The 15,723-nt window shown below is 40.5% G+C and overlaps 1 long non-coding RNA gene across 1 annotated transcript in view; it reads left to right on the top strand.

Moving 5' to 3' along the window:
- Positions 1 to 13,076, top strand: part of LOC125127982 (uncharacterized) — a 41,660-nt gene extending 28,584 nt beyond the window's left edge. The window contains exon 4 of the long non-coding RNA XR_007135103.1: positions 13,050 to 13,076. This is a non-coding gene — a long non-coding RNA (uncharacterized LOC125127982). The remainder of the gene's footprint in view (positions 1 to 13,049) is intronic.
- Positions 13,077 to 15,723: the final 2,647 nt, after the last annotated feature.

The raw sequence follows: 15,723 nt of genomic DNA, 5'->3' as shown, positions 1-15,723 counted from the left end.
CCATGAATGAAGCTGGGCCTGCCAAAGAGTTTTTAACTGGTCCTATAGCCCCACTTGAATGCCCTGACTTGGGGCGGGGTGGGGGGTGGAGGTGGGCAGGCCTGCAGAAACCAGGTTACACATGTCATAAAAAGGTAGGTCTCCTTCTTTTAAGATGCTTGTTTTCATGTTTACCAGTCATTCTGGGTAAGCTTGACTTTGCTTTAGGATAAGTCAACATACACATTAGATTTCAGGAAAGTATTTAATGCCGAAATCCAGGCACATCCAGCCACTATTCCCACATAGAGTTCTCACATCACAAACAACCTCCTTTCTTCTCATGCCAAGAATAAAGACAGATTCGCAGCTGCCTAACAGAGATGTATAACCCCCCGCTTTGTCCTGAAGTTAAATACCAGTATTTAGTTGGTGCTGAGGCAGCACTCAGCACCCTGTGCTGAGTTCACTCAAAATGAAAAACAAACTCAGGTGGAAAATCCGGGCCAGCCGTGTCATTTGCTATTTTTGGAGATGGGGGAGAGAAACAAAGTTGTGGGAAGCTTTGTAACAAACAACACAGAATAGCGCAGGGGTGAGTGTGAAATAAAACAACACCCGCATGCTCTCCTGGGGATTAAATGGGAGCAACCAAGTGAAGGAGAAACCATGCGGGGAGGGCTGGTATCTGCTTGCGAGAGGCCATTGGTTTCCCAAACAATGGAAAAGAAAGCACCAGTCACCTCACCCCATAAGATTCATCTCCAACCAAAGAACCATCCTACCTCTGAGGTAATTCTAAATGTCCATTTGAGGGAAGCATGACTACATGGAGAGTCTCTTCACACTGAGTGTTTGGGAGCTGAGAACTGCCCTTCAACCCCCCTCCACCCATCTGTCTTCTCTGCAACATCCTTCCACCCGCCTCCCCCCCCCCCACCCCCGTTTCTCCACAGAGAGCTGAGGATCCCTGAGGAGGACGGGCCTGAGGGGGGCAAGCCGTGAGGACAGAGAGTAGGAACTATGGTAGCAGAGGATTCCTGGAGGGCATGGGGCCGCGGGGAGGTGGTCGCCAATGGAGAGGGTGGATTCTGGGACATGCTGAGTTGTAGGCTCTGACTGGGTGGAGCAGGGAGCTGAGGGGTGGACAAGAGTAAACTGCTGTTGACTCCATAATACAGATGGAGGAATTGAGATTCAGGCAGGTCAAGAGAAGACGGGGGTGGGAGGGGGTGCCAGGCGTCAGTTCTAGTCCTTGTTCCTCTAAGACCCCTATCCTTTCTGCTGTATCAAGCTTTATCCTTGCTTCTCAAGTCTGTGATGTAAACTACAAATGCTCTCCGGAGGGGTGGGGGGGAGGTAGTGGCGGGGGGTGTGTGTCGGTTTGAGTTGTGATTTCAGTTAAGAGGCGGAAGAAGAGGTAGGCAGAGACTAGATTGATTTTTATGATTTGAAATATTGAGTGAAGCAGTCAGCATCCTGCAGAAGGAAATAAGAGGATAAGGAGAAAAAATACGAGGAAAAGCTAAACAGCAGAGTCTGGAAAATATACTAATATCCTAAAGAGATCATGTATTGGAGTTCCCATTGTGGCTCATTGGGTTAAGAGCCTGACATGGTATCCATGAGGATGTGGGTTTGACCTCTGGCATCGCTCAGTGGGTTAGGGAATCCAGAGTTGGGGCAAGCTGTGGCGTAGGTCTAAATCAAAGATATGGCTCGGATCCCAAGTTGCTGTGGCTGTGGCCGATAGCTGTAGCTCTGATGCGACCCCTAACCTGGAAACTTCCACATACCTCGGGTGCAGCAGTTACAAAAAAAAAAAAAAAAACAACTCATGAACTGAAGGAAAGATTCTGGGGTGGGGAGGTGTAACTAAGATACACGTTGTGAGTGAAGAGGGTGTGATGTTCTTTGCAGAACACTAGCAACGGCAGTGAGAACTCAGGGATCCAGGGTTGGGGGTGGGGTGGGGTCTAGAGTTCGCCTACATGACATAGATGAGGACACTCAGTCTAGGGCTGGTGGCCAAGCTGGGGCTAAACTTTGTCCTCCTGGCTCAGGGCTCCAGGGCTCTCTCTGCTTGACCCACCCTGAGAAGGAGGTGAAAAGATCCTCGACAAAGATGTGGAAAACCATCTGTGTAAAGTTAGAGGATCCCCACATAGTGAGAGGTTTGGCTTTGTCACTTGGGGTGGATGTGACGCCCCTAAAAACTGAGTGAAAAGAAATGCAGGACTGAGGCTCTATGAATGAAGGATTCAGCACTACAGCTTTGAGGCTTTCCAAGCAAGAGCACCAAGACAAATAGCTATTAAACTTGCAGTTCGTGCTGTGCAAGGAGAGCTGTGAAAAGTTTGAGGCTGCACTTCCAAAGACATCCGCACACCATGTGCAACAGCCACAAGCTCAGTGGTTTTGAATTTAGGCAGGGAAGGGAATGCCTAGGGGAATGAAGGAGAGAAGGAAGAATGGAAGAAAGGTATAAAAAGGCAAAAATAATGTTTAATGTTATTTAATGTTTAATGTTATTTAATGTTATTTAATGTTTAATGTTAAAACACAGAGGCTGTGTTTTGCCCTCTTCTAAACCATATGCCAAAGTTCACAGCCTTTGAGTTCAAAATGTTCTGTTTCCTTTAAACTTAGAAAAATGTTAAATGAATACATTCAAATGGAAGGAAAAAGGCCAAACATAACAAAAAGGTTTAAAATTAAATCTTATTCTCATTACCGTCATCACTCCTCCTTTCCCTGCTCTTAATAACTTATAACTCTGAAAAATGTTATGGTTATATAAAAATTATTATAAATATATCACACTCCCAGGCAACAATATGCCTTTAAAAGTGTATACAAATAGTAGAGTTCCTGTTGTGGCTCTGTGGGTTAAGAACCCGACATTGTGTCCATGAGGATGCAGGTTCTATCCCTCCCTGGCCTTGCTGAGTGGGTTAAGGATCCGGCGTTGCCACAAGCTGCAGGATAGCTTGCCAGTGAGGCTTGGATCTGGTGACTGTGTTGTAGGCTCTCAGCTGCAGTTCCCATTCGACCACTAGCCTGGGAATTTCGTATGCCACAGCTGCAACCATAAAAAGGAAAAAAAAAAAAAGGGTATACAAATGAGCCATACAATACACTGTGATACTCTACTGCCTTGAGTTTAGGCAGGGAAGGGAATGCCTAGGAAAATGGAATAAGACAGGGAGGAATGGAAGAAAGGTGTAAAAAGGCAAAAATAATGTTTAATGTTTTTTTGTTTGTTTTGGTTTTTTAAATATTTTTTAGGGCCGCACCCTCACCATATGGAGATTCCCAGGCTAGGTGTCTAATTGGAACTGTAGCTGCTGGCTTCAGCAACACGGGATCCAAGCCATGTCTGCGACCTACACCACAGCTCACGGCACTCTGGATCCTTAACCCACTGAGCAAGGCCAGGGATCAAACCTGCAACGTCATGGTTCCTAGTTGGATTTGTTAATCGCTGAGCTGCGACAGGAACTCCAATGTTTAATGTTGTGATTAAGAATGTGTCTTAGAGATCAACCTGAAACTGGGCAGGACCCTGTAGGACTTTTCTGAAGACAGACCTCTGTGTCCCTTGCCTCTTTTTTGTAGAAAATCTTTAATCTCCTAGGCCTTCCCCTTGTTCCAAAGAACAAATTTAATCAGAGAAGTAAGAAAATGCAGAAACAAAGGGAAACAGTCAAGTAAGATAAAATAATAATAGCTTAGCCATAAAACAAAGTCAAGAATCTCTAGTTCCCCCTCAGGAGCTATAGATAAAATCCTGAGCCATATCCTTGAGCTGTTGTGCAAATACCAAAGCCCCCACCAGGTGGAGGAGGTTAACTGCATGCTGACCATCAGCACGTAGACCCCAGACCAGCTGGAAATAGTAGGTTGATAATTGAGATTCCTGAAACGTCACCCTGTTACCTCACCATCAACCAATCAGAGAACTGTGCATGAGCTGGTCGTGCAACCCTGTAACCCTCTTCTCACACTGTCTTTAAAAACCCTTCTGGAGTTCCCATCTTGGCTCAGTGGAAACAATCTGACTAGAATCCATAAGGACAAGGGTTCAGTCCCTGGCCTTGCTCAGTGGGTTAAGGATCTGGTGTTGCTGTGAGCTGTGGTATAGGTCACAGACATGGCTTGGATTCCAAATTGCTGTGACTGTGGTGTAGGCCAGCGGCTGCAGCCCCAATTCAATCCCTAGCCTGGGAAATTCCATACGCTGCAGGTGTGGCCCTAAAAAAAAACCCCCAAAAACAAAAAACCCTTCCCCAAAATGGATGTGTGTATATGTATAACTGAATCACTTTGTTGTACAACAGAAATTATCACAATCTTGTAAATCAACTATACTTCAATAAAAGTTTAAAAAATGAAAACAACAACAACAGCAACAAAACCCTTCTCACGAGTTCCCTGGTGGCACAGCAGGTTAAGTTTCCAGTGTTGCTGTGACCCAAGTCACAGCAGTGATGTGAGTTTGATCCCTGTCCCAGGAACTGCCACTTGCTGCAGGCACAGCCAAAACAAATAAATAAAATTGTTTCTTTAAAAAAAGCAAAAGCAAAAAACCCTTCCTTGGAAGCCTTGTGGGAGTTCAGTTATTCTGAGCACAAGCTACCTGTTCTTCTTGCTTGGTGCCCTGAAGTAAATGCTGAACTTTTCTTCACCGCAACCTGGTGTCAGTAGATTGGCTTTGCTATGTATAGAGCAAGTGGACCTAGGTTCGGTTTGGTAACAAACCCATCTTTTCACAATCCCTACAGAATAGTATGTTGTCTGGTTTTACCATAATGTATTTAACCAACTTAGTATTGTTGGGCATTTAAGTTGCTTGAATTTTTGCTATCACAATAGGAATGAATGTGGCATACTTTTGCTCATTAAGCCTAAGGTAAATGTTTGGAAGTGGAATTTCTGGGTCAAGGGGGTATATATTTTTTCCCTAATTATTTATTATTATTATTATCTTTTTTTTTTGTCTTTTTGCCATTTCTTGGGCTGATCCCGTGGCATATGCAGGTTCCCAGGCTAGGGGTCCAATCAGAGCTGTAGCCACCGGCCTAGACCAGAACCACATCAATGCGGGATCCGAGCCGCATCTGCGACCCACACCACAGCTCACGGCAACACCAGATCCCCAACCCACTGAGCAAGGCCAGGGATCGAACCTACAACCTCATGGTTCCCAGTCGGATTCGTTAACCACTGTGCCACGACGGGAACTCCTCCCTAATTATTTTTATTGTGATAAGGTACAAATAACAAGGAATTTACCATTTTTAAGTGTACAGCTCAGTGGTATCAAGTACATTCATATTGCTATGAACCATCACCATCATCCATTTTCAGAACTCGTTCCATCTTACAAAACTGAAACCATACCCATTAAACAGTAACTTCCTGGGGCCCCCTTCACCCAGCCTTTGGCAACCACCAGTTTGCTTTCTGTCTGTATGATTTTGACTACCCTAGGTGCCTCCAATAAGTGGAATCAAACAGTATTTTTCTTTTTGTGACTGACTTACCTCACTTTGCATAGTATCTTCAGAGTTTATCCACGTTGTAGCATATGTCAGAACTTCCTTGCTTTTTTAGGCTGAATAATACTCCATAGCATATTGTATGTGTTTTTAACATTTTGACAGATATTCTGAAACTGTCAAACCTCTTCCTGTTTACCAGTTTGACAGGTGGGAAATGGTATCCCATGATTGCTTTCTCTTGCATGTGTGAGTAAGGCTGATCATTTTTTCACAGCTTTATGGCTACTTTGTTTCCTTTTTATTGTTCCGCCTGTTGATAGCTTCACCCACTTTTTTCTTTTAGGTTGTCTTTTTCTTAGGGATTTGTATGAGCTCCTTATAAATTAAGGACTTAGACCTTTAAAATTTTTATGCCGCAAGTATTTGTTCCCAGTTTATCTTTTTACTTTGTACGTACATTTTTTCTTGTCATCTATTGTTTAATTTTTTATTATGGAAAAATCAAATATATGAAAAAGTGGTGCTAAGAGTATCCCATATACTCATTACCAAACTTTATCCCCATCCCAAATTATTTTGAAGCAGATCCTAGACATCATATCATTTCATCCACATGTGTTTCAGTATGTATCTCTAAAGATAAATCTTTAAAAAACATAACCATAATATTTATTATCACTCGTATGTAATATTTTTAATGTAAAAACCATTGATTTCTATGCAAGTGGATCGATTATTCTCCATTTGACTTCTGGGGTTTTGTGTCATGCTTAGAAATGTCTCATTACAAGATTATAAATGAATTCACCCATATTTTCTTCTACTAATTTTTTATACTAAAAAATCATTTGTTAAGTTTAAAATAACTGTCCAGGGCCTATAGAATTCTTAAATCCTGGGAAGAGGCAAAAATGACAGAATAATCGGAGCCAAGAGAGGTAATCTCCTCTGCTCCCTCTCCACCTATAAAACATCTACTCCCCTGGAACACCCTTCCAGACCCAGCCCCACTGTCCCTGACCTCACCACTTGGGTCACAGCCTCCCCTGGACCCTCCAGCCTCTGGGGTTCTCCATTTTCCTCTTCTTTTTTCCTTAAGTAGGAGTGTTACAGAAACATAATTCACATACCATAAAATTCGCCCTTTTAAGGTGTACAATACAGTGGTTTTTAGTATTTTTCAGTTTTGCAACCATTGCTACTATCTAATTTTAGAAAAATTCCATCACTCTCAAAGAACCTCCATATGCTGCACGTGCAGCTCTAAAAAAAATAATTAATATCCCCTAACAGAGATTTTACATTTTCCTTATATAAGGTCCTGCCTATTTCTTGTTATGTTTATTTTCACATAAACTGGTGGTAGTATTGCTGTTGTAAATGGGATATTTTCTTTCATTGTATTTTCTAACTATTTGTTAATTTTGTACATTAATTATAAAAAAGTAGCTGACCATTTTAATAAATTCACTTATAATTTCTGTATAAGTTAGCTTTTGCTGCATAACAAAAGACCCCACCCATAGTGGCTTAAAACAACAAGCTTGTGTTATTTCTCAAGACACTGAAGGTCAACTGGTGGTTTTTCTGGTTTGGGTTGTTTCAGTTTATCTCTGCAGTCAGTTGGCACCTCAACTGGCCTAGGGCATCTGGGGTTGGCCTCACTCTTGGGTCTGGGAGTTTGTTTGGTGTCAGCTGGGGTAACGTGGATGACTTGGCCACATGTATCTCACCATCCATCAGGGTAACTAGACTCGGTTCACAGAGTAGTGGTCTCAAGTTACCTTACAATTGTCAGGGAGGGCAAGTTCTAACGCACAAGCACTTTTTAAACTTTCTAATTTCCCAATGTTCTAAAGAAAATCAAATGGTTCAACTCAAACTGTGAAAATAAATATACTCTTCTCCTGAGAAGAGCTACAAAGTATCATAGCAGTCTTTGCTATATCCCACAACTCTCTACTTTTCAGATTTCTGGTTATTCTTTGATATAGTTACAAATAATGTATCTTCCTTAAGATGTGCATACTTACTTAAATTCTTTTCTTATTTAATTGTACCCATTAGGATTTCCAGACCATTATTAAGATATAATATTTTCTTCCTTACTTTAATGGGAATTAAAGTATGATGCTGGATCTTTATGATGGCAAAAAATCTAGCTACTCATAAGACAGTAAGTCTTTCTGGGAGTTCCCAGCATAGCTCAGTGGTAACGAACCCCACTAGTATCCATGGGAATTTGGGTTCGACCCCTGGCTTTGCTCAGTGGATTAAGGATCCGGTGTTGCTGTGAGCTATGGTGTAGGTCACAGACTCGCTTTGGATATTGCTTTGCTGAGGCTGTAGTGTAGGCTGGCAGCTACAGCTCCAATTCAACCCCTAGCCTGGGAACTTTCATATGCCACGAGTGCAGCCCTAAAAAGACAAAAAAAAAAAAAAAAAGACTTTCTGGGTTTTATTTTGATTTGTTTTGTTTGTTTAATCAGAAATCAATTTTGCTAAATGGCAATTCAGTATCTCTTGACATGATTATATTTTTCTCCTTGATTTAATATAGTGACATATTGATACAAATGCTAATAATGAACCATACTTGCATTTCTGGCGTGAGTCTCCTTTGACTGAGATGTGCTTTTTTTTTGTTCCCCTTTCTTAGGGCCACACATGTGGTATATGGAAGTTCCCTGGCTAGGGGCTGAATTGAAGCTGCAGCTGCCATCCAGCCTATGCCATAGCTACAGCAGTGCCAGATCTAAGCTGCATCTGCAACCTACGCAGCAGCTTGCAGCAAGGCCAGGAACTGAACCCACATCCTCACGGATACTAGTCAGGTTCTTAACCTGCTGAGCCACAACAGGAACTCCTAAGGTGTGTTTTTGTTTCAGCTAGTAAAAAAAAAAATAGTATGTCTCTATGGATCTGCCTATCCCGGACATTTCATATAAATGGAATACCTCATTTTATTGTGCTTAACTTTATTGTGCTCCACAGACATTGTGTTTTTTACAAATCAGACATCTCTGCCAACCACTGAGCTAATCTGTTGGCACCATTCTTAATTAATGCTTTTTTATGTTCAATTGATTTTTTAAGATATAATGCAATTGCACATTTATTAGACTACAATAAGTGTAAACATAATTTTTTTTTGTCTTTTTGCCATTTCTTGGTTCACTCCCACGGCATATGGAGGTTCCCAGGCTAGGGGTCGAATCAGAGTTGTAGCTGCCAGCCTATGCCAGAGCCACAGCAACACTGGATCCGAGCCATGTCTACCACCTACATCACAGCTCACGGCAATGCCGGATCCTTAATCCACTGAGCAAGGCCAGGGATCAAACCCGCAACCTCATGGTTCCTAGTGGGATTCATTAACCACTGCGCCACAACAGGAACTCCAGTAAACATAATTTTTATATGCACTGGGAAACCAAATTATCCCTGTGATTCGATTTATTAGGTGTTCTGCGACCAAACCTGCAGTATCTCCAAGGTCTGCCTGTATGTGGCCTTTTGTGCATAACTTTTCACTAAGCATAATGTTTTCAAGATTCCTCCATGTTGCATCAGGTATCATTTCTTTTTTATCCTATTTTTTTTTATGACAGAACAATATCCCATTGTGTGGATATACCACACGTAAATGCTTTTGCAGCATCTACTAAGTTGATACTCACTCACATCATCCTCCTTTGTTTTGCTTTTCTAGTGAATTGCATTCTTGATATTCTGGTGTTTGAAATATCCTTTTAATCTTGGGTCATGATTATTATCCTTTTAATGAATTGCAAGCTTCAATTTTCTAGTATTTTACTTAGAATCTTGCTGTCTTTTTATAAATGGATTAGTATTTTTTTTGGCTGTGCCCATATGAACGTTCCTGGGCCAGGGACCGAACCTCCCAAAAGTGATTCCCCCAAATAGATATTTGTTTATTCATTCTTCTGTTGATGGGGCTTTGAGGGAGTTTCCAGTTTGAGATAATTACAAATAGAGTTGCTATGAACACAAAAGGCACATACTTGTGTAGGTCTTTTAAAGAACATCGCACATATTTTTGTTAGGTATATTCTTATAGATGGCCTTGCTGGGTAGAAATTTATATGTGTCTTCAGTTTTGTTAAATACTATAAAAACTTTTACAAAGTGTTGTACCAACATGCACTCCTCCAGCATCATATAAGAATATCTGTTACCCACATCCTCACCAACATTTGGTAGTGTTGATCTTTTAATTTTAGCCATTCTAGTGGATATATAATGGTGTCTGGTTATAGTTTTTACTTGCATTTCCTTGATTATTAGTGATGTTAAGTATCTTTTTGTATGTTTATCATCCAATAGATACACACCCCCCCCCGCCCCTGAAGTATCTGTTCAAATCTTTGGCCCATTTTTCCTTTGAGTTGACTCTCATTTTCTTATTGGTTTGTAGGATTTCTTTATGTATTTCAAACATGAGTTCTTTTGTAGGTTATAGGTGTTGGAAATATCTTCTCCATATTCTGTATTTTTTATAAATAGGCGTGCTTAATACTAATGTTAAATTAGGAGTTCCCACTGTGATGCAGTGGGTTAATGACCCAGCTCATCTAGGTGGTGTCACCAGTTTGATCCCTAGCTCAGCACAGTGGGTTAAGGACCTGGCGTTGCCACAGCTGCGGTGTAGGTCACAGCTGTGGCTCAGGTTCGATCCTTAGCCCAGGAATTTCCATATGCCATGGGGGCAGTCAAAAAAGAAAATAAATAAACAAAATGTTAATGTCAAAGTTATCAGACTTTTTATGATTGGTTCTTTTTTTCCTACTCTAAAAGTCTTTCCTTTCCTGTAATGACATTTTAAATTTAAAGTACTCCAATGATCTTTTTATTTTCGATTAGTACTTATTAAGTAATATATCCTTACCTTGAAGTCATGAAGCTCTTCTTCCTCTAGAAGCTTTATATAACCTTTTACACTTAAGCCTATGATACATCTAGAATGAATTTTTATGTATGGTGTGAGGTAGGGGTCAAGTTTCTCTCCATAATTATTCAATTCTCCCAGCACCATTTATTGAAAAGGTCATCTTTTCTTTACTGCTTTGTCATGTCTCTTTTCATATGTGGCTAAAATCCATATGCATGGATCTCCTTATGGATTAATACTCTATCCCATTTTTTTTTTGGTCTCTTTTTGCTATTTCGTGGGCCGCTCTTGCGGCATATGGAGGTTCCCGGCTAGGGGTCGAATCGGAGCTATAGCTGCCAGCCTATGCCAGAGCCACAGCAACGCAGGATCCAAGCCGCGTCTGCGACCTACACCACAGCTCATGGCAACGCCGGATCGTTAACCCACTGAGCAAGGGCAGGGATCGAACCCGCAACCTCTTGGTTCCTAGTTGGATTCGTTAACCACTGCGCCACGACAGGAACTCCTCTATCCCATTTTTCATTATTCTATCTTGTGCCGAAATTATTTATAATACATGTAAATATACAGTAGAGAAAGTCCTCCCACTTTGTTTTTCTTTAAGATTGTGTGGGTTATTCTAGGCTCAGCGTTTACATAGTGTCAAGTTTCAAAAAAAAAAAACTTGATTAGATTTTGTTGGCTGCCAATTTTTTTAAAAAAACATGCTCTATTTGACCTTCCGAGTAATCATTTGAATATTATTTCTTAGTTTCATGGATTACTCATCAGCAAACTTATATAGTGTGTCTGCCTTAGATAAAGTCACTGACTGGGTTCAAAAATATCTCTGACACTGGAGTTCCCTTCATGGCTCAGTGGTTAACAAATCCATCTAGGAACCATGAGGTTGCCGGTTCGATCCCTGGCCTTGCTCAGTGGGTTAAGGATCCAGCGTTGCCGTGAGCTGTGGTGTAGTTTGCAGACACGGCTCGGATCCGAGTTGCTGTGGCTCTGGTGTAGGCTGGCGGCTACAGCTCTGATCCGACCCCTAGCCTGGGAACCTCCATGTGGCGCAGGAGCGGCCCAAGAAAATGGCAAAAAGACAAAAAATAAAAATATCTCTGACACGAGCTGAATCACTGACCTTCATAAGATATGTTGCCTTAAGAAACTGCCGTTTATGAGAATAATCCTTTCGGGGCACCTTAAGTTCCCTCCTCTCAATAAACCCAGTAGTGATTGTCCTGTCTTTTCAGTCTTTAGAGGATAACAGAAATAACTTTAGAACTACAAATGAAAATGAGTAAAAGGATACAAATTATTTACAGGATAAGACCTTACAGGTACAAAATGTAGTTACAAGATTCTTATTCAAAGTCTGGCAGTTCTCAGTCCAGAGACTTATTGCTTAGGTCCTCAATTCTTTCTTTCATTTCTTCTTTCCACCTGTCTTTCTTTTCTTGTCTCCAATATTTTCTTCAACCCAAGGCTTCTCTCCTTAACTACCCCCATTGCTTGCCCTCCAGCTTTCTGTATCTGTGGATCAACAAAAACTCAGAGGCTCTCTCTTCTAAACATTAAAGGCATGCCTGACTCTTCAAGATTATCTTCCCAAGTCATTGAACATAAGCTCAAGAGCTTTCGCATATTTTAGAGTACACACCTGGGAAGCAGTTTCCCAGAAAGCTACATGGCAACCTTGCTAGGTACTTCACAGTTCTGAGTCCCATTTAATTATTTTATTTTTTTAAGATTTTAATTTTTTCAGGAGTTCCCATCGTGGCGCAGTGGTTAACGAATCAGACTAGGAACCATGAGGTTTTGGGTTCAATCCCTGGCCTCACTCTTTGGGTTAAGAATCTGGCGTTGCCGTGAGCTGTGGTGTAGGTCACAGATGTGGCTGGGATCCCGAGTTGCTGTGGCTGTGATGTAGGCCGACAGCTATAGCTCCAATTCAAACCCTAGCCTGGGAACCTCTATGTGCCATGAGTGTGGCCCTAAAAAGCAAAAAAAAAAAAAAAAAAGACTTTTGTTTTTTCTATTGTAGTTGATTTATAGTGCTGTCAGTTCCTGCTGTGCAACAAAGTGACACACACACACACACACATATATATACACACATTCTTTTTCTCACATTATCCTCCATCATGTTCCATCACAAATCACTAGATGTACTGAGTCTCATTTTAAACAGGAGTAAAAAACTACCTGAAGTTCAAGGGGAGAGCTGAATTATAATTCAAAGCTTTTGGGTGGTCTGTTATACAATTAACTAACTCATTTTGTTATTGCAAAGGTTATTACAAAGGTACTACAAATCATGCCACAGTCTAAGTTAGCTTGTAAAGGAGACATTGACCCTTGTGATAACTATTTACTTTTTTATTAGTTTTTTTTTCTTCTTAACTAATACTTCTTCCTGCATTGATCTTGAAAGATACAAAACAGAAGAAAGTTTTTAAATACAAGCCATAATCTTACCTCTTAGATATCATCACCCTTATTATGTTGGTATATACTTCTAGGCTTTCTTAATGCATGGCTGATTTCTAAAAAAAAATTTAAATAAAGTGTAATTTATTTAAACTTGTTACTTTTTCCTAATTTTAAATAAATGTGGATTCTGGTGCCTAAAAAAAAAGTATAATTGATTTACAAAATTCTGTCAGTTTCAGCTGTACATCAAAGTGACCCTGTCATGGAGTTCCTATCGTGGCTCAGCAGAAACGAATCCGACTAGGAACCATGAGGTTTCACTCCAATCCCTGGCCTCGCTCAGTGGGTTAAGGAGCCGGTGTTGCCGTGAACTGTGGTGTAGGTTGCAGATGTGGCTCAGATCCCATGTCCCATGTTTCTGTGGCTCTGCATGCAGTAGGCTGGTGGCTACATCTCCAATTTGCCCCCTAGGCTGGGAACCTCCATGTGCCACAGGTGCGGCCCTAAAAAGCAAAAAAAAAAAAAAAAGTGACCCTGTCATATACATACATAAATTCTTTTTCTCATATTCTCTCATAAGTGATTGGATCATAGCTGATGTTATACATAATTTTATTTTCTGCCTAAAATTATATCAAAAAACAGGTTTCGGAGTTCCCGTCATGGCGCAGTGGTTAACGAATCCGACTAGGAACCATGAGGTTGCGGGTTCGGTCCCTGCCCTTGCTCAGTGGGTTAACGATCCGGCGTTGCCATGAGCTGTGGTGTAGGTTGCAGACGCGGCTCGGATCCCTCTCTGGCGGAGGCCAGTGGCTACAGCTCCGATTCAACCCCTAGCCTGGGAACCTCCATATGCCGCCGGAGCGGCCCAAGAAATAGCAACAACAACAACAACAACAATAACAACAACAAAAGACAAAAAAAAAAAAAACAGGTTTCCATGTCTTTAAATTTTTGATATTATTAAATGACTGTAAGGTACTCCTTTTTTTTTTTTTTTTGGCCACCCTGTGACATATAGAGTTTCTAGGCCTGGGTTCAGATAGGAGCTGCAGTTGTGACCTAAGCCATAGCTGTGGCAATGCCCAATCTTTAACCAACTGTGCTAGCTGGGGATCGAACCTGTGGCCCAGCATTCCCAAGATGTTGCTAATCCCATTGTGCCACAGTGGGAATGCCTGTAAAATATTCCTTTGAATTATAAAGAAGTGAATAGTGTCCCTTTTATTAGAATATAATTCATTTCCAATTTTATTGCAATTATTGATGTGAAAACCTCATGCATGACTCTTCGTATTTTGTATTATTTCCATAGATAAAATGTGTATCTGATAAAGAACTTGTATCCAGAATATTTAAAGAACTCTTATAAATCACTAATTTAGAAGCAAACAACCCATTTTTAAGTTAAATTGTAGCTGATGTACAATAGTATAAAATTTACAGATATTCAATATAGTCACTCACATTTTGTAAATGTTATACTCCATTTATAGTTACTGTAAAATATTGGCTATATTTCCCACATTGTACAATACCTTTTAGCTTATTTTTTAATGTTTATTTTAGTAGATTTACAATGTTCTGTCAATTTCTGTTGTACAGCAAAGTGACCCAGTCGTCCATATATGTATACATTGTTTTTCTCACGTTATCCTCCATCATGTTCCATCACAAGTGACTAGATGTAGTTCCCTGTGCTATACAGCAGGATCTCATTGCTTATCCTCTCCAAATGCAATAGTTTGCATCTATTAACCCCAAACTCCCAGTCCATCCCTCTCCCTCCTCCTCCCCCTTGGCAACCACAAGTCTGTTCTCCATGTCCATGAGTTGTTTTTTTTTTTTCTATAGATAGGTTTATTTGTGCCATATATTGGGTTCCAGATATAAGCGATATCATATGGTATTTGTCTTTCTCTTTCTGACTTATTTCACTTTAGTATGAGGATCACTAGTTCCATTCATGTTGCTGCAAATGGTATTATTTTGTTCTTTTTTATGGTTGAATAGTATTCCATTGTCTATATATACCACATCTTCTTAATCCATTCATCTGTCGATGGACGTTTAGGTTGTTTCCATGTCTTGGCTATTGTGGATAGTGCTTCTATGAAAATAGGGGTGTGTGTATCTTTTTCAGTGAAAGTTTTCTCTGAATATATGCCCAGGAGTGGGATTGCTAGGTAATATGGTAATTCTCTATTTCCTTTTAGCTTATTTTATGTCTAATATTAATTTCCTACCCCTATACTGCTCCTCCCTCTTCTCTCTCCCCACTGGTAACCACTAGTTTGTTCTCTGTATCTATAAGCTTCTTTTTTGTTATATTTGCTGGTTTGTTGTATTTTTTTATTCCACATATAGGTGATATCATACAGTATTTGTCTTTCTCCAATTCCACCCATGTTGCTGCAAATGGCAAAATTTCATTCTTTTTTATGGCTGAGTAGTATTCCATTGTGTATATATCCTACATCTTTTTTGTCCATTCATCTGTTGATAGACTTAGGGTGCTTCCATGTCTTGGCAATTGTACATAATGCTGCTGTGAACATTGAGGTTCATATATCTTTTTGAATTAGTGTTTTTGGTGGTTTTTTCTGATGTATACTCAGGAGTGAAATTGCTAGGTCATGTGGTAGTTCTAGTTTTAGTTTTTTTAAAAACCTCCATGCTGTTTCCCAGTGGCTGCACTAATTTACCTTCCCACCAACAAGTGGGGCTCTCTTTTCTCTGCATCCCCATCAACATCTGTTATTTATGTTCTTTTTGATGATAGCCACTCTGACAGGCAAAAAATCCAATTTTTAAACAGGCAAGTGATATGGAGAATTTACCAGAGAAGACCTATGCAAGGTAAATAAGCATATGAAAATCTGCTCAACAATATTAGTCATCTGGAAA

This window comes from Phacochoerus africanus, chromosome 5 (genome assembly GCF_016906955.1).
Source record: "Phacochoerus africanus isolate WHEZ1 chromosome 5, ROS_Pafr_v1, whole genome shotgun sequence".
Lineage (NCBI taxonomy): Eukaryota > Metazoa > Chordata > Mammalia > Artiodactyla > Suidae > Phacochoerus > Phacochoerus africanus.
Note: the sequence above shows the minus strand (reverse complement) of the source record. Positions and strands in the feature narration are given on the sequence as shown.